At 36.9% G+C, this 26,572-nt stretch overlaps 1 protein-coding gene across 9 annotated transcripts in view; it reads right to left on the bottom strand.

Moving 5' to 3' along the window:
* PARD3B (par-3 family cell polarity regulator beta) overlaps positions 1–26,572 on the bottom strand; it is a 1,165,226-nt gene that overhangs the window by 817,035 nt on the left and 321,619 nt on the right. Inside the window, exon 1 of one of the 9 annotated variants that reach the window (XM_049888920.1) lies at positions 16,273–19,197. The exons of the other annotated variants lie outside the window; for them this stretch is intronic. The gene's annotated coding sequence lies outside the window, so the exon portion shown is untranslated. Of the gene's footprint in view, positions 1–16,272; positions 19,198–26,572 lie in introns of those variants that run through there. 9 annotated transcript variants of the gene reach the window in all.

Below are 26,572 nucleotides of genomic sequence, written 5' to 3'. Positions count from 1 at the left end.
AACATACTGGTCGTGAGGATGGTGCAGGACAGGGCAGTGTTTTGTTCTGTTGTACATAGGGTCACTATGAATCAGAACTGACTTGATGGCACCTAAAAACAACATCCTTTCTCTTAAATCCTTTAATTTTTCTACCCAGCATTTATCACAACTTATAATTACCCCTTTATTTGTGCAATGATTTATTAAAATTTCTTTCTCCTTCTAGATTATGAGGCACATGAAAACAAGGATCATATTTATTTTGCTCATTTTTCTCTCTTCAGCTTCTGGCATCACTCTTAGTAAATAAAAAGTGCTCAGTTAATATCTGTGGGAAAAAAATGATTGAACACCTCCTCCAACTGCGTTTCTTTCTTTGATCCTCTCCAAAGTTCATTCATCACTCACCTAGTTTTTGTTATGCTTGTCAGCATGTCCTTTAGCTTGCTGAGCTTATGTATATGAAAAGTTCCAATACTGATTCTCACGTCCAGCTTCCTTAAGTCTGACTTACTCTGTGTAGCGCAAACACAACACTGAAAGAAGTAGGATAACTCAGTTTGCCCAACCTTTGACCCTAATATCCAACCCTGCCTACCATTCTGCCCTATGTCTTTCGTAAGTATGGCTTCATCTATTGTTGTTCTTAGTAGCCGTTGAGACAATTCTGACTTATGGTGACCCCACGTGTGCACGGTAGAACCATGCTCCACAGGGTTTTCAAGGCTGTAATTTTTCCAAAGCAGATCGCCAGATCTATCTTCTGAGGTGCCTTTTGGTGATTTCCACAGCTAGCCTTTCAGTTAGTAGTCAAGCAATTAACTAATGACCAGTGACTCAAGTTTCATCTAGCCAACACTAGATTTTAGATTCAAAACTCAGTTCAAATGTGGCATCCACCAAGAAGCCTTCTCTGACTCCTTAGGATGGTTAAGATGTCCTCTTTTATGATTTGCAGGTCCACTTTCTATTCTATTATCATGGAGGTTGCACATAGTACTATACAACTCACCCAACTGTCCCTCTCTAAACTCTTGAAATTGTGCAACATTTGTGTGTATATATACATATGGAAACCCTGGTGGCGTAACGGTTAAGTGCTACGGCTGCTAACCAAAGGGTTGGCAGTTCAAATACACCAGGCACTCCTTGGAAACTCTATGGGGCAGTTCTACTCTGTCCTATAGGGTCGCTATAAGTCGGGATTGACTTGATGGCACTGGGTTTGGTTTGGTATGTGTGTATATATATATATATATATATATATGTATATATATATATATTTTTTTTTTTAATTGGACCTAGTACATAGTATGGAGCCCTGGTGGTGTAGCGCTTAAGATCTCTGCTGCTAACCAAAAGGTTGGCAGTTTGAATCCACTAGCTGTTCCTTGTAAACCCTACGGGGCAGCTCTAATCTGTCCTAAAGGGTCGCTATGAATTGGAATCCACTCGACCACAATGGGCTAAGCACATAGTATTACTTAATGAAAGCTAATGAATGATTGGATATCCACAACAGTAAGGGTAAAATGTGGTTACATGAAAGATAGCCTAAAAGAACACCAAAAAGAGTAAGAGCAGAAAGTAGAGAACTCTTATTGATCTATAGACCTAGCAAATGCTTGCATATTTGACAAAATTCCCAAAAAACTCCAAGCCTAACATTCGATAAGAATGAAGATGAACAACTGAGTAATATCGTATAATGACTTACAGGCGGGAAAGAACTTCAGCAATGTTAACTTTTATCATTAGGACATCAAGTTGCGGATTGTGATGTGTTCCCCTTATTACGTATCAGCGACAGAACAAGATCAACAGTTCCTATTCTATCTCAATTAAAGAAATTTTACGTGAGTTACGGAGCCTTTAAAACTTAAATAAGTTAACACTTAGAATGAAAAAATAGAACTGCTTTTATAATTAAGAAACAAGACACTCTGAAGCAATGCATTCCTGCAGAACTATTGCATTTCTCAAGTACATTAGGACCATGACCAGAGGCAGAGTGCTTCAGCCTCTTGGGAATACACTAATCCCTAGAAATCTACTGCTTAAAACAGGCTGTTGTTGTATATAGTCTTTTTTTTTTTTTTTCAGTATTTAAATATCAACTCTAATAAATTTCTTGCTGAATGCTTATCACATTATTCTAATTTGCAACTGACAAAAGTATGACTGTTTTCTTTTTTAATATGGACACTTAAAGTACTGGACAAAAAACATTACATGGTCACCACAGGCATTATTATAAAATTACCTGTATTACCCTAGTGAGTTGTAACAAACCTTAAAAAGAATCTTACTCACACAAGCACACACACAGATGCTATTTTGTATAATTACAGTTATAAAAATTAAAGAGCACTGTACTCACTGGAATCTAAAAGCAGATCAGTCACCTAAAACACCATGAAAGAAAACAACTTCAAAAATGGAAAACAAGTTTTGCTGAGCAAAACTTGCTGAAAGAAACCTCAAAGAATAAATAGCTCCCGAATGTGTTAAATGGCAGCCACTTGTAAAGCACTATTGTAATTTTACTTTCTAATGCTTTGCCTTATATCACACTGTAGAGTTGTAATGATTCATTCTGAGACTGTTTCATCAATCAAAACTACATATATGTGTGTGTGTGTGTGTGTGTAGTTGAAATGCTAGGTCCATGTGTTTTTGTTCTCTTTGTTGAGACCATTACTCAAGAGTTGATAATGGGCATTTTATTACAATATATCCATTTACTAATGGGATTTAGGGCTAACCTTGCTAATCTCTTTAACCTACGTAAAATATTTAATGGCAAACTCAGAGTTTGATGGTCACAGAAAATGGTACCTTTCAAGGAGTCTTGTTTTAAGTTACTTCTAAAATAAACCTATAAAATATTTTTTTATTCAGAATCTTGCTTGTTACTATGCATACCTCTCTTGCTGACAACAGGGTAGCTTAATTCTATTCTACTATATTTTCTAAAGTTCTAATAGTTTCCTGATACTCTATTATTTCCAAAGCCATGGGCCAAGTCATTTGGAGTTCATAGCACAGTGGATGATTCCTTCTTACCACACCCTCCCAGAGTTTATAAACAGCAAAACTGATCAGACATGCAGACCTGAAATATTTCTTATCTTGGTTTGCTAATCTTTTATTAGTGACATAAAAGGCAGATGAATAAATGGGAAACAATGGAGCATAGTAATATAAACCAGGGTAAATCTCGACGCTTTATTTGCTGATGGCTCAGATCACTGACATTCCATTCGGGAACAGTCACATTGCTCAAGGTTTCCCGAAATTTGGGAGCATTTTCCCTACTCTAAGTTAACTCCTACTAGAAAAACGAGCACTATCTACCAACCAAATGCATGCTAAATTAAAATCTTTAGTGTGAAGTGAGGAGCGCAACAGCACTTCTGCTTCTGTTCCTCTTAACTTCGCCAGATGGGAACAATATGATTCCTTGTACAGCACTCTGTGCAATTTGCCAGACAGTCATAATGATCAAGCTACCAATACAAAGAGAGCATATACCATGTGTGGAGTACTGCTAAGATATTTTGCAAAAACATAAAATATACATTAAGCACAGTTCCTGCCTTAGCTCACAACATATGTGAATGCATGGGTGGAGTCATGTATTTTGGCATTTGGTCATCAGTTGCTCGAGCGATGAAAAAAAAAAGAGTAACACCTCCAGAGCAAGAGTCAAGGGCTCTAGGAAAATCTCCTGGCACTGCCTCCAGGAACTAACCAAACACAATGAACTCATGACACAACACCTATAACAGCAACTTCCTGCTGAGCGAGGGGCACCAAACACTTCATCAGCCTTTTGGATGCTTTCATCACATTCACCCCATCAATCACGTATGTATGTATGTACCATATTTTTATACAAATAATGGGACCTTCTACTTTTGTTTGCCAACCACGCCCTTTCCCGATGAGCTTATTTTTATAAGCAAGCTAGACTAATTTTTTTACAGCAACACGTTAAAAAAAATTGGCATAACAGTACTAATGAAAATACCTCACAGGGTGAGGCGATGGTTGGCAAACAAACGTGGAAGGCACATGTTATTTGCACAAAAATATGGTATATACTTTGACTATTAAGGCAAATTTGATGGATTAGGGCAGTTCACCCAGGTTCCCTTCTCAATTGCCTACAGCCTGAGTCACAATAAATAAAAAATCTCAGCTGTCTCAGAAAGGTTTTCTTTCTGAAAAGTATCAAGGAGACACAGTGGCTTCAATTACTTCTCTTACTACTTACTCATTTACATTTATTAAGAAAATCAGAAGGAAAAAGTAACAAGAATATCACTTTATCAAATTTTAGACCACACAGTGTTTTCAAAGAAACAACACACAGAGACAAAATATCAACTAAGCTTGAAGTAGCAAATCTGCAAACAGCAAATACCAGAATTTTGTTAAGACAAGCCATCAAAGTTTTTCAACATGATTGACTACCATGTGAGACCTGGGCTAAAACGTGGCAGCTCAAAAAGTATCATAGAGTGAAGGCTCCTTGGGTATACCCAGAAGATACACAGATGTGACCATGCTGTAACAGAAAATGATTAAGGCATTCCCACAGTTCCAGACATAGTATAAGAAAGGCAGTTTCCTAAAAGACCTGTCATAAAAGAATTCCAGTTGAAGCCTATAGAAAGTGACTCTACTGAGTGTAAAGAAATGTGGATTCAACAACTAAAAATAAGAAAATGTCAGTTAAGAAAACTCCTTTTGTAATCTTTGTGAGGATGGCATCTGCCACTCATCTTGGCTACAGGGGAAGTGTGATGGTCAGAGCCACAGTGGACACAGCTATAAGGAATGGAACATGGGTGAAGGCTGGCCCTGCAAATGAGCAAGTCCAAGGAAGCACATCACCTGAGTTTGAGGTTGATGGATTAGATTTTGTATAGAGATTCACAGGCCCAGTGAGTGCAAAACCTGCAAAAGGTCTAAGGAATCATGTGAGGTAGTGGCTGTTGCAAGTGCTCCTAGGACCCCCCAGGCTCCTCTAGCAAAGACCACCCCGGAGCTGTGGGACATGGCTATCAGAGAAAGACTAACCTGCCTGGGGTCTACTTTTTGCCCCCTCCATGACCTCACACCATTCAAAACACACCCCCATGCTTATTTGTTTCAACAAGGGCTTATAGGCTTAAAATTTTTTTTGGAAAGCCACCTCAAGGTTGAAAGATTGGAAATTGAGTTCCAGTAAGAATAGCTTTCCCAAAGCTTTCAGAGTCAATGCCTCCTCCTATAATACCACTGATTTGCAATAATTTCAGAATATACAGTGAGAATATCCACCAGTCAGTGGCAATCATGCAGCTGACCATCGAGGCAGCCATGATGTCTTTGTTTCTTCACAAACGCAGGATGTGGACCTGCCATTTTCTAACCCTGCCAGGAGCTAACAGGGCCACAGACACACTGTGCATATTCTGCCACAGGGAGACCGAACAAAAGCCTCGCCTGCAGACAGGTGAAGAAGAATGTGAATGGGAAAGTAAACTTAAGAACTGGAGGTCTGAAGAGAAAGTACGGGATGAGAGAGTGGTTTCAATCCTTTTGTTTGTTTTGTTTCAAGTCTTTGGAGCCGTATTTCCTTTTTCTACATTTTCTTCTGATGAATTTTCAGGATATCCCTTTATGGGAAGGAGCTGCAGGGGAGGACAGTGTTCATAAGCATTATTGTTCAAATCAAAGAAGTCCACTGAACTGCACCCCTACTTTGAAAATACTTTGATCTAGAGTCACATTTCCCAGTACTATTTTTTTTTTAATTTTCCTGATCAATAAATTGATTGTAGATATTAAAAAAGAAAAAAAAAATGTTGTAGAGGAGTGTGGGTATATGCATAGACCTGGATATACAACACTTTATGTTAACAATTCAGTTATTAGAAAAACAAATACTAATTTGTTTTATTCAATATGTCCTAGTTCTTAATCTCTTCATTTCCAAAAACTACTACTACTTCCAGGAAAGTGAAATGATAATATTCTTAATTTACTATAATATAATACACCCATTTAACTCCCAGTTTTTGACAATCACTTAACCTGTTACCATCAAGTCAATTCCGACTCACGGCAATACCATGTGCTACACAATAGAACTACTCCATACGGTTTTCTTGCTGTAATCTTGACAGAAGCAGATCTCCAAGCCTTTCTTGCCAGACACTGCTGGGTGGGTTCAAACCATTAGGTTAATAATCAAGCACAGACCATTTGTGCCACTCAGAGAAGATGGTTACTTAGGCCAGCCACCCACCCCAACCAAAAAAAAAAAATTAATGCTAAATTAACAATAGTTCCTAGCCATAAACAGGTATATACTACCAAGGTGGGAAATAGGGCATTGTTTTGAAAAACGATTTCTTCTTTTGAGATCTGTCCCATTCTTAAAAATGATAAGTAATATGTCACTAATCGGTGGCATTAATGTGTCATTTAGTCAGATACCCACCAAAGCCTAAGGTGTAGAAATACAATCATTTAAAGGTTCTTTAGATTAGTGTTTTGGAATGGTAACACTGTACTAACATTTAAATTTCATCAAAAGGTTCAAAAGTTAGATTACAAAGATGTCAGCACTTCACTGTTCACTAAATCCCAACATGCTTCTCATATTAGTGAGAAGTCAGCACCCCAAACTGCACTCATTTAAAAGGTTTCGAGAAGGTCAGTATGCAGTCTAGTCATACGCTGAGACAGCACAGCAGACTGGCTTAGTTTAGAAGTCTAAATAATGTATTTACCAAAATGGTTTCTATTTTTAAAGAATGTGCACACAGTACTTTATGAATTAGACATATTCATAATTCTTGGGAGATTCTGAGTGCCCTATACATCCAACTGAACATTCATTTTTCTATCTGCCAGAAATGTGACAGCATTCTAATTATTCTGTCAAGGTTAATAGGCCCCAAATTTGACTCTTAAATTCTCAGTGGATGTCTTTTTCCAATAGCCATGACTTCTCATTTGTGACATTTTTCCTCCTTAAAATTGTGTTGCAAGAATTTTCACAAAGTCAATTTACATACCCAAGTAGCCTCTATATCAAAGAACTACAGTTATACAAGCATGATGAAACAAATTAGAAAACGACCTTAAGGGATCTTATCAAGTGCTTTAAAAAGAACCTTAAAAATTGATCTTAAAAATTGTTAATAATGAGCTTAAAATGAAAACTTTAACTTGTTTTTGTTTTTGTACTTTAGATGAAGGTTTACAGAATGAAGTAGCTTCTCATTAAATAGTTACAACACATATTATTCTATGACATTGGTTAACAACCCTATGACATGTCAATACTCTCCTTTCTCAACCTTGGGTTCCCTGTTACTGGCTTTCCTGTCCCCTCCTGCCTTCTAGTCCTTGCCCCTGGGCTGGTGTGCCCCTTTAGTCTCATTTTGTTTTATGGGCCTATCTAATCTTTAGCTGAAGGATGACCCTCAGGAGTGACTTCATTACTGAGCTAAAAGGGTATCCAGGGGCCATGCTCTCAAGGTTCCTCCAATCTTTGTCAGGCCAGCAAATCTGGTCTTTTTTTGAGAGTTAGAATTTTGTTCTACATTTTTCTCCAGCTCTGTCCAGGACCCTCTATTGTGATCCCTGTCAGAGTGGTCAGTGGTGGTAGCCAGGCACAATCTAGCTGTAGTGGACTCAGTCTGGCGAAGGCCATGGTAGTTGTGGTCCATTAGTCCTTTGGACTAATCTTTCCCTTGTGTCTTTAGTTTTCTTCATTCTCCCTTGCTCCCAAATGGGTGAGACCAGTGGAGTATCTTAGCTGCTCACAGGCTTTTAAGACCCCAGGTGCTATTCACCAAAGTAGAATGTAGAACATTTTCTTTATAAACTACATTATGCCAGTTAAGCCAGATAATCCCCGAGACCATGGTCCCCACAGCCCTCAACACAGTAATTTGGTCCCTCTTGGATGTGCCTATGGAGCTTCCAAGACCTTGTCTTGTATGAGTTGTGCTGGCTTCCCCAGTATTGTGTACTGTCTCACCCTTTACCATAGCTACCTATTGTCTATTTAGTGTAAAACTTTAACTTTTATTAACATGAACAAAACTCCAAATGAGAAATAACTAAAAAGCTAAATAATACTTTTTTTTCAATTAAAAAATGAAAAGGTATGAATCAAAGGTCATAAAGAATCCATAAGGCTAAAATTCAAATGAAAAAAAGGGGCCCAAGAAGTTAGAGAGAACCAAAGTCAGCTTTTATCCTGAGAGTATCTGATGAAACTTAGAAATCTTGACATTATTCATTTCCAGAGAGTATAAGATAAAGGAAATAAACCCTAAGGAAGGTGTAAGGTAAAGAGTATATACCAGACTTTCATGAAAATCTAGGACATTAAAAAAAGTGCTACCCTCAGGGCAACAGAGTTTTTAAAAAGTAACTCACACGAAAGTGGATGCAGCAAGGAAATGTGACTGTGTTGGCACTGGCAATGGATGAAGGGGAGAAAATCTTACTTGAATGTATGCCTCCTCAATTCCAAAAACCTGAAGCTGTAGATTTAATTTAAAGTCATTCTGAATAATAGTCCTCCCATAAGGGTGAAACACACACATACACAAACACACACACCCCTACCCCTCAAATAATCTCCACACAGTATCAAAGAAACATGAGCTTTAAAAACAAAAGAACAATACAAACAACCAAAAAACCTTAAAAGGCATTTGAGTGAGACTGCAGAAAAAACAGACAATTGAATCAGATCAAAAAAGATAAAATGTATTAGAATTTTAAGACTGAAAATATAAAATAACTGTTTAATGTACTGAAAGAAATAACTAAAAATAGGACTATCATATGACCCAGAATTCTACTCCTAGGTATACACCCAAACGACTTGGAAACAGAGACCCAAACAGAGACTTGTACACCAATGTTCACTGCAGCACTATTTACAACAGCCCAAATGTAGAAACAGCCTAAATGCCCACCGATGGACGAATGAATAAATAAAACATGGTACACACACAATGCAATACTACTCAGCCAGTAGAAGAAATCAAGTCTTGATACATGCTATGATGTGGATGGAACTTGAAGTCATTGTGCTGAGGGAAATAAGTCAATCACAAAAGGACAAATACTGTATGACCTCACTTATATAAAAAGAAAAGGCAAATGTATAGAGATCAATGTTTATTAGTGATTGATTATGGGTAAAGTTGCACAATTATTGTAATTGATGTCAAATATGTTATACACCCATATAAAGTTGAAGGGGCAAAAGCTGTGTGATAGATATATTTAAAACAATGACCAACAAAAAAGAGTAGGTGCTGAGACTGCTTACCTACAACCAAAAACCTGACAGAATTTGGATCCTCGGTTTGGAGGCTTAGGGTTATGGTTTCATGGGACATCCAGCTAACTGGCCTAATATATAAGTATAGAGCTTCTGTTCTGCCTTCTAGTTCATTGCATAGAGCCTGGAGTCTTAAAAACTTGCAAGCAGCCATTCAGAGCATGGGAACTGGGCACTATTCACCTGGTGTAACAGAGGAAGAAAGAGAGTCAGTAACAGGAGGAGGATATTGAATGTGGAGCTAATTGCCTCCATGAACAACTGCCTTCTTTGCCATGAGACCAGAAGAACTGGATGGTGCCCAGTTGCCATTACTGAATGTTTTGACCAAAGACTCTACAGAAGACTTCTGATCAAAAGGAGGGAAATGCAAACAGAATTTCAAATTCTCATGGACTCCAGACTTTCTGGAGCCATGGAGGGTAGATGAATTCCTGAAACTACTGCCCTGAGATAATCTTTAAATCTTAAACCAAAAATATCCCCTGAAGTCTTCTTAAAACCAAACAACAGTTTAGCTAATCTAGTAAAACGATGTCTGCCTCAAGCTTTATGATCTTTTAAGGAACTATCTATACGGAATCAAAGTGACAACAGCAATTGGAAAGATTAGACAGGAACCTTAGAGGACAGTGAGTTTATGTTAGTGGGAAAGGAACAACTCGGAAAAGGAGGTTGAGAATGGCTGCACAACTCAAGGAATGTAATCAATGTCATTGAATTGTACATGAGAAATGGTTGAATTAGTGTATGTTTTGCTGTGTATATTCTCAACAACAAAATAAATTAAAAAAAAAAAAGAAAAAACACAAAGAATGGCAAACCATAAATAAGACCAAGCAAGTCTTTAAAAAAGTAAAAAATCTAATAATTGAAATTAAAGAAAAAAACATAATGGGTATATAAAAAAACATAATATACATTGCTGAAGAAAAGAAAGAAATGGAAGGAAATTAGACCTGAAAAATTATACAGATGCAGCCCGAAAGGTAACTGTTAAAAGTTTTCCAAAATTGTCAAAAGTTATCAAATTTCATATCCAACAAATCTTAAGCAGGATAAAACAAAAGGAAATACCAAACTAGATGTATCATGGTAAAATATCCAAAGAACTCAGAAAAAGAAAATACCTTAGAAACGGCCAGACAGAAACAGATTTTCCTTACGAAGGAAAGCAAGTATCTTCACAGCAACCACAGAAACCAAAAAACTGTGGGATAAGATAGTCAATGGACTGAAACTAATTTTCAGCTTAAAACCCTATGCTATCAGAAATTAACTTCCAAAATCAGGAGTTAAATACTTATCATGAAAGGGGGGAGGGGTGTGAGGAGTATTTACTATTTAAGACTTTGACATCAATCTGAGAAGCTGGACTATATGAAGAAGACGGCATTAGGATTGGAGAAAGGCTCATTAACAACCTGCAATATGCAGAAGACAGACAATCTTGCTTGCTGAAAGCAAAGAGGACTGGAAGCACTTACTGATGAAAATCAAAGACTACAGCTTTCAGTATGGATTACACCTCAACGTAAAGAAAACAAAAGTCCTCACAATTGGACCAATAAGCAAAATCATGATAAATGGAGAAAAGACTGAAGTTGTCAAGAGTTGATTTTACATGGATCCACAATCAACACCCATGGAAACTGCAGTCAAGAAATCAAACAACATATTGCATTGGGCAAATCTGCTGCAGAAGATTTCTTTAAAGTGTTAAAAAAGCAAAGATGTCACTTTGAGGACTAAGGTGCACCTGTCCCAAGCCATGGTATTTTCAATTGCCTCATATGCATGTGAAAGCTTGATAATGCCTAAGGAGGACCAAAGAAGAATTGATGCTTTTGAATTATGGTGTTGACAAAGAATATTAAATATACCACAGACTGCCAGAAGAATGAACAAATCTGTCTTAGAAAAAGTACAGCCAGAATGCTCCTCAGAAGTGAGGATGGCGAGACTTCGTCTCACGTACTTTGGACTTGTTATCAGGAGGGACCAGGGTCTGCAGAAGGATATCATGCTTGGTAAAGTAAAGGGTCAGTGAAAAAAAAAGGAAGACTCTCAACAAGACAAACTGACACAGTGGCTGCAACAATGGGCACAAACATAGCAATGATTCTGAGTATGGCACAGGACAGAGCAGTGTTTCGTTTTGTTGTACACAGTGTCTCTGTGAGTCAGAACCAACTTGATGGCACCTAACAACAACAAGATTTTGATAATTATTTATGTTAAAATATCTAGGTATTTTTACCGATCTAGTTTTTTTTTTTTTAGATAAACTAACTCTGAAATTACTATGGGAAACAAAATGGTTGAGAATAAACAATACCCACTGCCGTCGAGTCGATTCTGACTCATAGTGACCTATAGGACAGAGTAGAGCTGCCCCATAGTGTTTCCAAGGAGCGCCTGGTGGATCTGAACTGCCGACCTGTTGGTTAGCAGCTGTAGCACTTACCCACTATGCTACCAGGGTTTCCAGAATAAACAATAGACCCCTGAATAAACAAACAAAAAAAAAGGTGGCGGACCTTCCCCAACAAATAGCAATGTGCCAATCCTATTAAATATTGCAGCCCTTTCCTCCGATGCTGTCCAAGCCAATCATCTGCTTTCTTTTTTTCCTTCTTTATTTTCTGTAAGGAGGAAGAATAGAACTTATCACCTTTTTAACAAGGTGGCTCAGTGGTGAAATGCTAACTGAAAGGTCAATGGTTTGAACCCACCAGCAGCTCTGTGGGAGAAAAGACCTGGTAATCTGCTTCCAGAAAGTTTATATCCTTGAAAATGCTATGTGGCTGTTCTACTCTGTACTATAGGGCCGCTATAGGGTTGCTATGAGTCAGAATCGACTCAATGGCACACAACAACATACTACATAATTAATTTATAATTAGCTTATGTAATATTTATGTGTCTTCTCATACTAGAATATATGTTCCAGAGTGCAGGATTCCTTGCTTCGCCCCCTAAAACCAGTGCGTCGAGTCTAAGTTATCTCAAACACCAAGAAAACTGTCTGACATACAGGAGGCACTCAATAAATTTTATCACGTGTTGAATGAATAAACAAAGCCAGAATTTTTAAGCTATAGATAAACCGGCCAATGAGCAAAGCATCCCATTCACTACATATAAGATCAACAGGGAAGGGTGGGGTTCTCATTAAATGGTCCTGGGGTAGCTGGTTATCTAAATGGAAAAGTAAAATTAGATCTCTACCTAACACTCAGAAATCAATTACATGTAAATTAAAGATTGTATTTAATGTATCTAAGGTTTCGGGGATTAGAAACAATTTCTTAAACAAAATTTTTTAAAGTGTAATTTATAAAGAAAAAATGACAAACTCAACTATACTGAAATTAAAAATTTTTCTTCATCAAAAGATGCTACAGAAAGAGTGGAACAAGTCTCAAGACTGGACAATGACATTTCCGCAGTAAGAAGGGATTAATATCCAGGACACAGTTGAAAAAATGCAATGAATCATTTAAAAAGTCCATCAAAACTACAGAAGAATGTTCAAAAATCATAAATAATTATCACAGAAGGAAGAGAAAGAGCTCATTAACAAACAGAGTGATCCTTAAGGATTTCACTGAATGCTAACAACAACAAAAAAAAAATACAAATGGAACCATTATGACATTGTCAACAATTAAAAGCTGGACCAAAAAAAAAAAAAAAAAAAACCCCACTGCAGCAGAGTCAATTCCGACTCACAGCATCCCTGTAGGACAGAGCAGAGCTGCCCCAAAGGGTTTCCAAGGCTGCCACATTTTTGCCCCATGGAGTGGTTGACGGGTTCGAACTGCTGACCTTTTGGTTAGCAACCGAATGCTTTAACCATTGGGACACCAGGGCATCTCAAAAGTTGGACAATAAATGTTGTTGCAAAGAAACAGAACAATGGGAACTCTTTTATACTGTTGGCAAGAGTGTACATTGGTACCAACCACTTGGGGGAATAGTTCACTAATGCACACAAAAATTCACTAATGCACCCACTCCAAAACTAGTTGTCGTCAAGTCAATTTCAACTCATGATGATCCCATGTGTGTCAGAGTAGAACTGTGCTCCAGAGGGGTTTTGATGTCTGATCTTGGGGAAGTAGACTGCCAGGCCTTTTGTCTGAGACACCTATGGGTAGGCTCTAACTGCCAACTTTTCTGTCAGCAGCCGAGCGTATTAACCATTTGTACCCCCCAGATACATACTCACTCTAAGGCCATGCAACTCCATTACCAGAAAGAATCTAGTTTTGATGACCCAGAGATGTATACACAAAATGTTCATAATAATGTTCACTGTTCATGAGAATGATGGTAGAAAACAACCAAAATGTCCATAAAGAGTAAAAGAGATGAACAAATCTATTCTGATGCAACCTACAATTAAATATTACACAGCAGCTGAGTTAGGAAATCAATTTACTAGGTCATGATCCTTTTTTTAAAAAAAAAATAAAGTAGGATGGACTAAAAAGTGTAACAGTCCTTGCTTCATAGTAAAACTAAGTCGATTTGAGAAACTTTAGTTTCAGTTCTGTGTGTGCCTATATGTATACTAATTTGCAACGTAAGATGTATTTCGTTTAGTGGTTTCCAGTCAAAATGATTTGAAAGCAACTGCTCTACAGCAGTGAAAATGGATGAGCTACAGCTCCTCCCATCAACGTGGATGAATTAAAAACATCATACAACGTGAAAAAGGCAAGTTGCAGAAAAATAGCTATTATAAATTTTCCTTCAGAAACAAACATAACGAAAACAATATATTGTTTACAGATACAGAAATATGTGGCCACAGTCTATTCCTTCATTTGTGTGTGACTACACAGGAATGTTTATTATTAAAATGGTACATATATTTTTGGTATATGTATTCTACAATAAAAGCAACAAACTTAAAATATTACTAAATTATGAAATGTGCAGTGCAATCTACAAAAAGAGAATGACACCAATGTGTACTGCTCTGTAATTCCCCCTTTCATCTACAGTCATAGGAGATGAGTTGGCGGGGGTGGAAGGACACTGGGCATATTTTCTCTGGTTCAAGAAACTGACTGCATTTCAAGAAGCCAGAATCCCTGGTATAAGAACTACTTCTTCTCAATGAAGAGGTAACACATTCATCCAAAGAAATAAAGAAGACAATGGAAAAAGAAATATTCCCTGATACATGAAGCATGAGTATCATTTTTAACTACTCCCTAATATTCTGCTATATGATCATCATAATATATTTAAACAATTCTCAATGATGACCATTAAGGTTCTTTTTCTCCCAAACTATTAAAATTCTGCAGTAGATATACCTTGTTGTATACATGGGAAAAGATCTGTTACATACAGAGAATTTGAAGGCTGGATCAAAAGTCATGCTTATTTTTGCTTTGGAAAGTTATTCCTACCTAACTGTCTCACCAAAAAGGCCTTAGCTTTTTGACACCCACCACCTGGACATGAGAGAAACTGCTTTTCCACACCAGTGTGAAAAAACCAACACAGGATAGTATCATTCCTTACAAATTCTGTCAATATTAGGAAAGCTCTTTGTTTTAATCTCCAATTTCCAGATAAACATTAAGAATGAACATTTTCTTATATGTTGTCATTCTTCTATAAATTTACTTTTCAAACCCTTTGCATTTTTCTATTCTTTTCATTCTTTTAAATTTTGATTTGCAGGAATCTTTTTTTCATATTCTAGATATGAACCCTTTGACTGTAACATATGTCGCTGATATTCTTTCCCAGCCTGTTACGGCAGTAGTGGGTACTTGTCTTTTAACTACCACGGTATTTGATCACATACTTGTTTTCCACTTTTACATAGGTATATGTATCAAACCCTTCCATAGGTCAGGGAGATGATAAAATATTAAAAAAAAAAAAAAACTTCTCAGATGAATTACTATCTTAAATACAGTTCAGGGAAATGAGTTGTTTTGTTTTTAATAATAAATCTCTATAAGAAATTTGAGATTTAAGTGCAATCATGATGGTTACAGTTTTCTATGAAATAAAATCAGCTGAAATCAGAATCTATTCAATCACAACCTATATAAATGAGAGGGTCTTTTATGCAAAGTTCTCAGAATTGAAAGAAATCAACCGTACCCTTATATTCTACAAAATGTTAAATCAGACTGAACGCATATGTGTAATCTTTAGAACTCCTGGTTTTTGTATATTATATAACAAATTAGCAACATTAAAATTTTAAAAAAAGGTATTTAATTGCTATCCCTTATATGCCTAAGAATGAAATTATTAGTCTATGAGTAAAATCTGGACAACATTAAAATATAATTCCAGTTGGTATTTTCTGATTATTGTAATAAAGCTTATTATTTAAAAAAAATTTTAAGCATTATAGAAAATAAATTATTAAGATTAGTAAGTTAAGATTTCTTAATAAGTTATCTTAATAAGAAATCTTAATAAGTTAAGATTTCCACGTGAAAAAGTTATTCAAAACGGAAAGTTAAACCTTAGATTTTTAGAATACATGGCTTTACAAAACTGCTGTTGTTGTTGGGTGCCACTGAATTGGTTCCAACTCATAGCGATCCTATAGGACAGAGTAGAGCTGCTCCATAGGGTTTCCAAGGAGCAGCTGGTAGATTTGAACTCCTGACCTTTTGGTTAGCAGCCAAGCTCTTAACCACTATGCCATGTAAACTAGTTATTTTAATCTTCACAGTTCCCTTCAAGTGAGCAGGAAAATTGTGTAACATAATGACTGGTAGCAGCATATACTTTATATGGCTTCCCCATTATTCCTTTTGAGGGTAATATTAACACCTGTCAGATCATGCTCATCACATTCTCCCAAACTGACTTCAAGTTCAAGGCACACTTCTATTTCCAACTCGCATTTAGCTATAGGTAATCCTTACCATGCATGATACAGTCTCGTCTTTTAAGGTGTGTACTCTGCAAGGGTTTACAGCTCAAATATCTTCAATCTTTATTTATCCTTGATAATTTGATCTAGGAATCTGACCTAGTTTGTGGGGAGGGTAAGAAGGATTGGAAATACAGGTCAAAGAGTAATATAACATACAAAATAGTCTTGTCATATTTTAAAATATACCCAAAGAAGAAATCAGTAATATAAGGGCATTAATAAACTTTAAAAAAAAAAAAAGAAAGAAAGTTACAACTTAATTGTTCAAGTTCTTATAAACACCTTATAAAATTTTTATCTCACAAAAAAAAACAAGATAACTTGGGCTAAAACCAAACCAAAAACCAAACCCAGTGCCATCGAGTCGATTCCGACTCATAGCGACCCTACAGCAACCCTAAGAGATTCATAACTCAACTAAGCACTGCTTCATCATTTGTTCAACAAATGCTTACTGACTCCTATCATATTCCAGATGCCAAGCAAGGCTATGTGTTTGATACAAAAAATAACACACAGCCCTGTCATCCAGGTGCTAACAAGTTATTACCAGAGTTTATACTTGAATTTGATATATTTAACAACGTACATGATTAAAATGACATCTCAGTAAGAACATTTTTGCACATTGAATAAAGTTGAGTTTCCATATAAACTAGTTTTATAAATTATTAAATTAAAAAATTAATTTAGCATTTTCACGTGGGTTTTTTTTATGTCACTACTTACCTCACAGTTTGAGATGTAAGATTAAATGTCAAGACCTAGCACAGTATCTAGTAAATAATAAATGGTAGTCCCCTTGTTGTTTCAACTGTGAAGCAGACTGCCAAACTTTTAGGCCATGACTTGCCCGATTTTGTTTCTCTGCAAGCTTCTTCTAGATCAGAGATTCCCTAAATGTGGCCCCATGATCTGTGGCAACAGCAGCACCTGGGAACTTGTCAGAAATGTAAATTCTCGGGTCCTAGTTTACACCTACTGAATCAGAAACTGTGAGTGAGGCCCAGAAATCTGTATTTTAATAAATCCTCCAGGAGATTCTGATATACCCTAAAGTTTGAAACCCCCTGCTCTAGTGGATGTGAAGCTGATAAAATTTTGCCAGTCTAGGAAAATGATCTACTTTCCCCCATTCTAGTACAACATTTCCTTAATGACTCAGTTTCCCTTCAAAGAATTCAATAGTTGAGGAGAGCAAGGTTAATAGCTGTCAGTGAATCAACTCTGGAGGAACTGGTTAAACAGCACAGGTGCAGGCCTGCTGTACAGTGAAAGTTTCTTCATCACAAACTGCCCCCTCCAAAAATACCCACACCCACACCTTTTGAGTTGAGGACTCCACGTGTTTCAGAGTGGAACTGCACTCCATAGGCTTTTCAAAAACTGTGATCTTCCATAGGGTTTTCAATGGCTATAATCTTGTGGAAGTATATCTTCAAATCACTTTTAGTCTGACTGGAAATTATCCAGATATTTAATTTTCTATGAGGCAGTTGCCAAGAAAGGCACCCCTACGTGGATGTTATGGACTGAATTGTGTGTCAACTTGGCTAGTCCATGATTCCCACTATTGTGTGACTGCCCACCATTTTGTCATCTGATGTGATTTTCCTATGTGTTGTAAATCCTACCTCTATGATGTTAATGAGACAGGATTAGAGGCAGTTATGTTAATGAGGCAGGACTCAATGTACAAGACTAGGTTGTGTTTTAAGTCAATCTCTTTTGAGATATAAAAGAGAAAAGTGAGCAAAGAGACAGAGAGACCTCATACCACCAAGAAAGTAGTGCCAGGAGCAGAGTTCGCCCTTTGTGCCCCGGGTCCCTGCACTGAGAAGCTCCTAGACCAGAGGAAGATTGATGACAAGGACCTTCCTCCAGAGCTGACAGAAAGAGAAAGCCTTCCCCTGGCGCTGACATCCTGAATTTGGACTTCTGGCCTACTAGACTAAGAGAGAATAAACTTCTGCTTGTTGAAGCCATCCGCTTGTGGTATTTCTGTTACAGCTGCACTAGATGACTAAGATAGTGGATTTGAACCATCAACCTTTTGGTTAATAATTGAGTGCAAATTGTGTTTGCCACTCAGGGATAAAAATGGGTTTAAATGAAGATTTAAAGTGGTTTAAAATTTTCTAAATCACTTTTCCAGTACCATGGTTCAGAAATCCTAACCAGCTAACAGGAATTCACTCTTCTCCTCTAGGGAGTTTTTAAAAGATAAATTTGAATAGGAAAATCCCTATAATTTTTCAAGAACATTTTTAAAAATTTTAATTATTAGTTTTGCCCCTTCCATTGTTTAGGAAAATGTTTTACTATTTTCTGGTATTGATTCCTCTTATCATTTATAACTCTTCATACTAGATTTTGTCAATGAATTACTACTCTTTTTTTAAGCCTCATTTGAGAAAACACTGCCTTTAAAGGCACTAAAAGCAGCCAAGACCACCTTAATTCCACAGCATATACTTTCTGTAAAATCATTTTTCTTCCTCCCAGTACCACCCATACACCTATGCCCATGTCAACACATCTAATATTTAGTAACCACCTGAAAGTTTTACATCACCTCATTTTAGATGCTAGAGAGATTAGAGAAGGGCTTGAAAGGCTATTGCTTTGAAAAATAACTGCTATTAAACACACATAAGGAAATTCAATATTCTGCTTTGGAATCAACCCTGAGATAAGAAAACCTAAATAAATAAATGGGCAAATCAAAAAATTTTTTCAAACCATTTTTAATCTGACTGGAAATTATTCAGATATTTAATTTTCTATGGGGCAGCTGAGCCTTCTGGAATACTACCAACACGAAATGTGTTGCTCATTTGAAATATGTAATCTAAATTCATTTTACTACTGTATTTCAGATATTTTCTCTAACTTCCCACAATGTTAAAAACTTTTTCCCCTATTGTTTTAGATTTAATTTAAAACTGAGATTCATTAAATCTCAGTTTTTTAAATATTTAGCTGATTACTATATAAAAAAAAAAACTATAGCAATGCAATATTGACAAACTATTTTATATAACGGCCTATTTTAAGTATTAACTAATACCATGAAGGTCTTAACAAGTGTAATGAAGAAATTGACTTATTCCCAATTGAAAGGATAGAAAAAACATTATTTTCACCAGAAACAGGGAAAAATAAGCCACAGGGAAATTTTTCCACATCATAAAATAAAGCTGAGCCAGCACTCCAGTGATGATATGAAAATCTGTATATATTTGATGATTTGCATCTTCAAGAACAAAATCATTTAAACGACAACATACTGAAGCCACAGTATTGTCTCAGCAGGCACGGACACTGACATGACACCATTCTAGAATGAAACTTTTTGCATTCGTAACTAAACGAAGATAAAAAGGGGGCATTTTTCAGGTTTACAAATAGGTGAAATTAAACAGAAAAGTAAGATACACTGTTAAAGTGATGGAAAGTTTCCTTGTATATCTGCACAATATTTTGTAATACCAGGTAATTTTGCTTTAACACCACTTCTCACAATGTGGACAGATACCTTCTCTTCAGTGCCTTCCTAGGAGATACCCCTGAAGCTATTATTTTCCATTCAGCTTCATTTTGGAGCTTGCAAACAGTAGCAGCATCCCCACCAGTATTCATCCAAACACAAAGGGGAAGGAGTCCTACCCAGAGGTTTACCTGCAGAAAGTAGCAGCATGGCAAGCACTGAAATTGCGCCCCTGCAGACCCCTTGCGGAGGTAAGGAGTGCCCAGAGGCAATCTCTAAATTGCACCCCCCTCCAGTTCAAGAACCCAGGGGCAATTTCAAGATGCAAAGACGTTGATAGTGGTGATACGTAGGCAGAAACACCTTCCCCCTCTTGTCTGGCTGTCTCAGTCAGCCATCTTTGATATTTGTCTGGCGCCCCCCCACCCCCACCCCACCCCCGCTCTTGGACTCACTCCCTGGGACAAGTGTCCCCTCTGGCCCCCTTCGCTACGCTTCTGCACCCCTGTCCAAACATGTGACCCCCATCTGCTAGATAACATTACCATAATATCAGCTCAAAAATACAAGTAAACTTTGTTAATCTTTCACTTAAAACATTATGGCACTACATGAAAATTACAGCTGTACTTCCTTGTTTTTGCTGATGAAAATTGGTCTACGATGTGCTCATTTTTTTCTTTTTCTTCCCTTTTTCTACACTCAGCAGAGCAAGATTACACAGTCTGCCTTGACCCATGGAGGCTATCAAATACGAAAGTGTAAGTTTTAACTTGCTGAACGTTCTCTCACAGTTGGCGATGGAAACTGCCATGGTTCATAGAAACTGCTCAGTGGTGCCCACTTCAAGTGGTGCCCAAGGCACGTACTATACTCCCATACCTCAGATACGCCTCTGGTTCAGAGCAAACAAAAAATAACTGAGAAGGAGAAAACTGAAACTTTAAATTATGAAAACAGACATAGAACAAGCTACTTTTTGGCATCCTCAATGACCTCCTGGTCATGGCAAAATGTGAATTAATCTAAAATGTCAATCATTAGGAAAAATAACTAAAGGATCAAACTCTCATAGCTATAGTTGTGGGAGATGAGCTGTTTTCTAAGGACTACAGCATAAAGGAAAACTTAAATTATCTTTTTTCACAAATTTTCATATGCTCATATTAAAATTAGGTCATTTGGGAAAGGCGAACAAGCCAAGATTTTGGATTACTTATACTAGGGTTACCGCAACCTTAACTTGAGCAGTTGGGACTAAGTGATTCAGTTATTCCATATTCCATGTATACTAACAATTTGTTAAAACACAAGACTGACAATCTTTGATAGACTATATACTTAGAACTGTTAAGCAATATTCTGAACATAAAAAAATGTTTTCACTATCATTGTATTTCTAGTCTAGAATGACTAAAAAGATCATGAAAGCACCTCTGAGTTGAATGGTGGTCAAGTGGGCAGTATTATTCTTCAAAGGAGAACATTAACAGAATAGGACATCTGAAATTTTTACCACATAAAACAAATTTTGTCAAGCATGATTAATGTTTAACAAATATTATACAATTAAGTTTTTGCTGTAGCTTAGGAAACAGTATGTTTTAACAGAGTGTGAAATGTTTGTTATTGGTTGTCATCGAGCCCATTCTGACTCATAACAACCCCATGTATACAAAGTAGAACTGCTCCATAGGGTTTTCAACACTATGACCTTTGGGAAGCAGATTGCCAGGGCTGCCTTCCAAGGTACCTCTGGGTGGGTTCAAATTGCCAATCTTTCAGCTAGTAGTAGGGTGCCTAACTGTGTGTGCCACCCAGGGATTCTTATCTTTACTTGGACCAAATTTTTTTTAAAAAGATGCTGAAAATATACTTCTGTGAATTTTTTTTTTTTTTTAAAGTACTGAGTTTGGCTATTACACATGGTATAAATCTGAACGAATCAAAAGCCTCTGAAATTTAAAAAAAAAAAAAGTTTTATGCATGTAACACTAACAGACTCCGCCCTCTAATCTAATTGACTAAGTGATCTCTAGTGAAGCTGCACCACCTTCAAGATCAATTTCACCACTGATCAAGCCTTAGAACATCTGGACATTAATTCCATATGCATGTTAACTCTCATCCAAAGAAAAATATGATCAAAAGCAGTATTAAGGTAGAAGCACTGAAAATACTTACACTTTTGAAAACATTATACAGAAAAAAATACTCTAAAACACCATATGATAGGGATTAGCTTGTACTGGTATGATTCAAAAGAACGTGCCAATGGCAATTATAGGAAACATGCCATTATGTATCAATTTTGTACAAAAAAGAGTAAAAGTGGTGTGTAAAGACACTTCCCGTTTCCTATAGCTTTTATGAAGAAAAAATGAGTATAGAAAAAAGTTTTTTCTATAGGATTGTCCAATCACTAAATTATTTCTTCAGAGCAGCCCTAAGTAACTTGTATTTGGAAACCCTTCTAAATCTTCAAGATTTTCTTGACTCCTTAATTTGTATAAAATCAACATTTATTCAATTCTATTTTTATGTGTAATTTATAGAAGCTACTGAGTAACTTCATTTAAACTGCTGTTTGTTATAATAAATTGTATAAGTTGCATAACTGCACACGTTCTGATTTTCTGATGGAGAGAGGAAGTAACTCTCTCATCCCTTAACTCCCTGAATTTGAGTGTTTGGTAGGGGGTAGGGAACTACACAGTCACAGTAGAAAGTTATTCATCTTTAAGGAAAATATATTTTATAAGTGGTATTCAAATCAAACCAAAAAACCAAACCCAGTGCCGTCGAGTCGATTCCGACTCAAAGCGACTCTATAGGACAGAGTAGAGCTGCCCCAAAGAGTTTCCAAGGAGTGCCTGGTGGATTTGAACTGCCAACCCTTTGGTTAGCAGCCGTAGCACTTAACCACTACGCCACCAGGGTTTCCAATACTTACTGCTAAATGAGACAGGTTTCTTCACAACTTTATCCCCAGAATGTCAGCAATACAGTCAACGAGAGCTTTCTATTCAAGTTCTCTGCTTCTATCCCAAACCTCTTTCCAAGCCCTAGGATCCTGAATCGTCATTCTTTATGAAGAATTTGGTTGCTACTTCTTAGTAGGATCTTTCTTCCTGTTGACTATAGTGCTTGTCTTTTTTCTGCTTTCTCCTTAACCTTGAGTGAGAGAATGATAAATTACCAAAAAAGAGGTACAGGAAAGATGTAATGAATGGAAGATACAGGGAATTGCTGGGATGTGGAAGAGAAAACGATGGAAACAAATCATCTCTCTCTCTAAAAGTACACACAGAATTAAGGATTTAGTGTCATACTCACATCATATTTAAGCAGGAACTGCATGTAAGAAAACAACTTAAAGCTGTGGCCAGGCTTAAGATTTTTCCAAAAGCAAAATAGAAAATATATGTTAAGCAATGGGAGAAGTTTGAGTTTAGTGAGTTGTACATTTAATACCCAGTTGTTTCTTTAAAACTAGCTTACTTGAAATAAGAGAATACTTTTGTTATTTCAACGAAATGTCCACTGTTACAAAAAAAATATAACTGATACTATCACACACAAGGTGCTTTGTTTACAAAATTGACTGTGGAAAGTTATGCTGCAATGAAAGCCAACTTGGTGCTTTGTAAACCAATCATAAGCTAAATACAAGGAGCTTATTATAATAACCAAAACACTAAGTTTACTTAATAGTACTAACCTAGAACAAGGTTGGCCTTGTAAAGTTGTGGCAAACAATTCACTCTTTAAAATTAAGCCTAAGTGCAGGCTAGCAGTGACAAATTAACTACAAATCTGGCAAGTCAACATTGTGCTTTCTCTGGAGTGTCTTAAGGAAGGTAGGATATAACTTTACTTTTATGGTTAAAACACTCTTTCCTTAAAACCTACATATAGCTATCAGAGAAGGATATCCAAGAATCCTCTCATACAGATTTTTATCTGCAGGCCAGAAGAGGCCCTTTCGTGTCTTGAAACTTGGTTCTTTGTCAGTTATGTTGCCGCTGTACAGCACGCCCTTCCCTCCGCTTCTCTGGGAGCAAACTCTTACGTGACTTTCAAACCTAATTCAGTGATGGCCTTCTACGAAAAGTCTCCTCTTGCTTAGCACTGTTACTTGTTAGGATCTTATAATTTTCACAGCTCTTTATCCCCCATTCTTTAATAAAGCCAACCAGCTGCCATAGAGTCGATTCAGACACCTGGCAACATTATGTGTGGAAGAGTAGAACTGTGCTCCACAGGGTTTTCAATAGCTGACTTTTTGGGAATAGACTGCAGACATTTCTTCTGAGGCACCTCTGGGTGGACTCCAACTTCCAACCTTTGGGTTGGCAGCCATTTGCACCACCCAGGCATAGCCTGTGTAATTTACCCGCTTGTGTATCTGTCTCTGCTCTGTTTTACATAAGCTCTTTGATGATGTTATCGTTGTCATGTTGATAGTCTCACTTCCTAGAGGGCAGTGCTTTAGATAGTTTGCTGAAGGAACTGAATCTGGGACCTAGAAAAGTTATATAGGGCAAATGACAGTCTTCAAAAGCATGATTGTTATATGTTAATACTTAAAAAAAGAAATAGTCTGATTCACTAGTGTTACTGAAAGCAAAATATTACCAAGGGGTAGAAATTAGAAGCAGAGATTAGACAAAAATTTCTAAACGAGTAGAGTTGCCCAACTAGGAGATGGTCCTTCCTACAGCATATGGTGAGCACCTTGTCGCCACAGGGAGTCAGCAGGCCCCTTTCCAAACTTAGTAACAACCAAATTCATCTTCTTATGAAATTGTATATTCACGCTCAGGTAAAGCTCCCTTTCAGAAAGACCACAATTTTTATTTTTTATTTTTTTACTGGAAGAAAATCCAAACCCTTAAAATTCTTAGACCCGTGTAGTGAATTAAATCACTTAGCTATTAAAAGATGATAACTAAATGTACTAACCACTAACGTGTCTCTAGATTTTTTAAAGAGGATGCATCTTGTAAAAGTAAAGTTTAAATTACTATCGAAATAAATAAATATGAGGAAAAGCTATTAATTATGACAACTTACTGGATAACTTCATTGCTATTACTAGAACGTAGGCTGCATTATAATAATTCATGTGAAAGTATGCCACATCGGGGGGTCCAATCATACGCCACTGGATGTTAATTAAACACCTCACGCTATTGAGGGTGAAACAGCTCACTGGGCACCAGAAGTGTGATTTTAAAAAAGGGGGGCAATGCTGTTGCTGCAGAGACCTTACACTTCAAAGGGCAGAAAATTTATTTAAGCCTCTTAGTTTTATACAGCATGTGAAAATTCATTTTACATTATTTTTATGATAAACATAGCATATGGTCATTGAAGAAAATCTCTAAGATGAAAACACCATAATGAAAAAACATCATATATAACCAGTACTAGCACTGGGTTTTTGTTAGCACTATATTTTCTTCAAGTATATCTTTATACAAACACACACACACATTCACTCATACATTTGCTCACACACATGCACACACATACACAAATAATCTGTGTGCTGTCTGGTGTATGAACATAATTTTATATGAACATTATTTTATCCATTATATATAGTCCTTAAGTTATGTGTAAAATAGAATTCATATATCTAATTATATTTCTGACTAACTTGCATCATAATTTCAGAGACATAATATTCTAATTTCAGAAATGCAAAAATATTACACTTCTAAAACTTAATAAAATAACAGCATTTACTATCTCTGTTGATAAAATACAGTCATAATCTATATACTTAGTATCGCCATACAACCCTAAGACTATCTTTGATTGGTCAATGGCAAAAAATCATGAAAAGCTGTCAAGTATTTTGTGTTATGGTTAAACTAATTTCAAAACATATTGAGAAAGTACTGATTTCACCTCATTCTCAGGTACGTCTTTTTATTATTATTATTATTATTATTATTATTATTATTATTATTATTATTATTATTATTATTATTGGGAGTGGGGAAATGGAATATTTTATTTCAAAAGTGAACTTGTTACTCATTCCTTAGATCAACAAATTTCTCTTTTCCAACTATCATGTTGCTTTCTCAATGGGAATGTGAGGTAAAAAAGAGAGGAAAAGGAGAGGCAAACGCAGATGGAAGAAAAAAAGAAAAGCAGAACAAGGGAGAGAGGAGAAAGAAGGGAGGAATGAGCAGAGGAAAGGAAGAGCAAGAAGAGATCAATACATCAAGAGAAAAAATGCATGATGGAAACTCCACTCATCTTTCAAGATCTGCACTAAATAATAACTCTTCTAAAGTATGTTTCACTGATGTTTCAGTCAGGGATGATCATTTCCATGTCTAAACTCACAAAGCAGACTGTGTCATGTCCTGTTTTAATTGCTTCCTCCTCGCCCCATAGGTGAGGGAGGAAGTCCCAGCCTAGGTTTATGGGGATGGCCAAACACACAACACCCAAAATTGGACAGATGAGATTGATAGCAGTTCATCACTCACATATACTCACAGCCCAGGGGAGGAGGGCACCACACTCCAGACAGGGCCACACAGTGAACAAGCAGAGGCTGTGGGAGGCAGGTTTTGTAGTATCAAGGGGGGGGGGGGGTGATGCCTGGTTCCTGCAGGAGGGTGTGATTGCTTGTTTGAACAATGTCATGGGCAAGCAGGGAACTTAAACCACTACCCAGGGATAAGCAGAAACTACACCTGGTCCATTTGATATGGAGGGTTGCTTGGCAAGGAGACCTTATCCACGGGAGCAGAATGGGGAGAGGAACTTGCAC

Source organism: Elephas maximus, chromosome 6, assembly GCF_024166365.1.
Source record: "Elephas maximus indicus isolate mEleMax1 chromosome 6, mEleMax1 primary haplotype, whole genome shotgun sequence".
NCBI lineage: Eukaryota > Metazoa > Chordata > Mammalia > Proboscidea > Elephantidae > Elephas > Elephas maximus.
The sequence above is the reverse complement of the archived record's forward strand: the minus strand, read 5'-3'. Positions and strand labels throughout refer to the sequence as shown.